Source organism: Amblyomma americanum, chromosome 2, assembly GCF_052857255.1.
Source record: "Amblyomma americanum isolate KBUSLIRL-KWMA chromosome 2, ASM5285725v1, whole genome shotgun sequence".
NCBI lineage: Eukaryota > Metazoa > Arthropoda > Arachnida > Ixodida > Ixodidae > Amblyomma > Amblyomma americanum.
In genome coordinates this window covers 68,677,034-68,679,494 of record NC_135498.1, presented here as the reverse complement: position 1 = coordinate 68,679,494, position 2,461 = coordinate 68,677,034, and the positions used below count along the sequence as shown (strand labels likewise).

The window sequence follows — 2,461 nt, the reverse complement described above, 5'->3', positions numbered from 1 at the left end:
AATTAGAAACGTAAAATGAATTAAAGAAATATGAACAACCAGGAGAAGAATCTAGCAATTTTGAACATGCGGCAAAAGTTTGTATCCAGCTAACAAGATAATCGAACACTTGCACTTATGTAATCATGAAGGTAGCCGCATACACTGCTTAACGGGAATCCCTTTGCGCTCGCACCGAACGAAAGAATAACTGGAAGAGACAGAGGGAGTCCTAACCTCGAAAGAGGGACCTCCAAATACTGTTTTCTCTGAACTGCGAACCGCCGGCAAGAGAGGAGAAAATTATCTGTTGTTTCAACTTGCCCAAATGATATACAAAGGTTTGTCGCAGCGAACCTACATCTGCATAAGTGCAAATTTAAGTGAGGGATTCTGCATCTCCGAAGCGTCATTGACACCCCACAAAGCCTTGATTTACACCAGCGGATATTCCATGGAAACTTTAAGTGGTTAAAATCCACGGTATTTAGCAATGGATCCCTCAGGTTAGCTGAAATATATTGGAAGCGCTGGAAACGTGAACTTTCTAACAGAATGAGGTGAGGTACGGGATAGATTACAGGAGTGCTGAGAGCTGACCTCGCCAATGAATCAGCCACCTCGTTAAAATAGACGCCCGAATGCCCAGGTACCCATAAAAAGCGGATCTCACGCACTGTGCGCGGAACAAGAAACCTAAGCGAACGATTCAATGAAGATTTTCCCGAATTTCGAAGAGAGACTAGAGCTGAAAGGCAGCCTGCATGAATAAGAACCCGTGCTACATGGCTAGGAAGTTTGAGAAGAGCCAAACCAATGGCCAGAAACTCTGCGAAGAATGTAGGAGTATAATCTGGTACACGAACGGAATGGCTTCAAACCAGCTCCTGCGAATGTATCCCAACCTCCGCCTTCTCACAGCTGTCGGAGGCATCAGTGGAGATAAAAGTATGAAGAGGAAAATTCTGTAGGTGTTCAGAAAGGAGACCATTTAGGATATCTGCGGGCATATGTTTCGCATGTGACGGGAAAATATGGCCATAATAGAAGACGGGGTCAGCCTGCGTATCTGCAACTAATTGCAAGGAGGTCAGATCCACCTGAAGCGGGGCTAACAGATTTTGTGTGAACCTAACTTGCGGAAGCTGATAGCGTGACCAATGATTAGTGAAAACCAGGTGTGGTTGGGATAGAAAAATGGGACTACGAATGCCGGGGGCGTGTCAAAGAACCTAAGGACAGTACGCACTGTTAGAAGTTGGAAGCGGGAAATGAGATCGGGGATACGGGCTTCCAGATAAAGGACAGCGGTTGAAGCTAATTTTGGGAGCCCGAGGCATAGCCGTAGGGCATGCCTTTCCAGTAAAGCTAATGGCTGCAGCTTGTAATTTGCGCTACCAGAGAACAAGGCACAACCAAATTCCAGAATCGGTCTCATATAAGCCTTATAGAGCAACAGTAACGTGTCACGGCGCATGCCAAACATTTTTGCCGGATTCTCTGCAAAGCCTTCTTCTTATTATTGTCCTCGTACTATGGCACATGCCCACCTAGGGGGATTGGCTAAGAATTGGGGGCATAAAGAGTTTTTGAGGTAAATATTTCCTGGATGAAATTAAAATGAATGGTAAGGACGGAAGAACTAAACAAAAAGGAATAACGAAATGAAACGGGAAATGCAGAACGCATGCAGGAGATCGAGACTGATCTTTATAGCCGAGTATTTAAATAATAATGATAACTGTAAATATAAAAATAATTTTGAAAAAATTAAAAAAAATTAACAAGGTAGCCGTCTTGATACTCGTGCCGCTACGCGCGTAGTAGCTCTGTTACTTCGTCGTTGTCGTTTCGCCTTCCTGCCATTCCCGAAGCGCTGACAGCTGACGCGACTTGGCAACTGTAACGTTGAGATGTGGTGGTGATATCTGATACCTGATTTAATATCTGCAGCGGGTGCTTGGACCTAAGATATTAAACATATTTTTGGATAATGGCGGAGTGCTTGACTTGAAGCACTCTGGCACGGGTCGGCCCGGTATTGCACTGCCTCCGGGATCGGCCCGGGGCGTATTAGCGCGGCATGTCTTTTCTTTCACTCTTTACTCTCCTATACTTTACCCACTCCTACTTTCCGCACGCGGCAGAGAGCGTGGCTAGGCTTGAGCCAGTAGGCAAGCCCGTGCACTTTCCTTTTTCTTTTTCTTCTCAGCATCATCAGTCAGTCAGTCAGTTCCGCGGCAACGCGCCCACCCTGCCACGCTGCAGGAGGCGGTTAATGGTTGATCGGGAGAAGTTTGTCACCCAATGAACTCTGCTGCCTATTTCGCTGTTTAATAAGCTCTGCTATTGTCCTTGTTTCTTCGTTTTTGCAGACTAAGAGTCGGTGGCGCACCTCTCCTAATCAGCCTTTCATGAAATGTCCCTGTTCTGAGCGCCTATTTCTAGTGCAGTGAATAATTCAGTGTGAAGACCTTCATTC

At 45.8% G+C, this 2,461-nt stretch overlaps 1 pseudogene; it reads left to right on the top strand.

Annotated features, from left to right (window-relative positions):
- Positions 1 to 1,922: 1,922 nt before the first annotated feature.
- Positions 1,923 to 2,051, top strand: LOC144122237 (U2 spliceosomal RNA; annotated as a pseudogene).
- Positions 2,052 to 2,461: the final 410 nt, after the last annotated feature.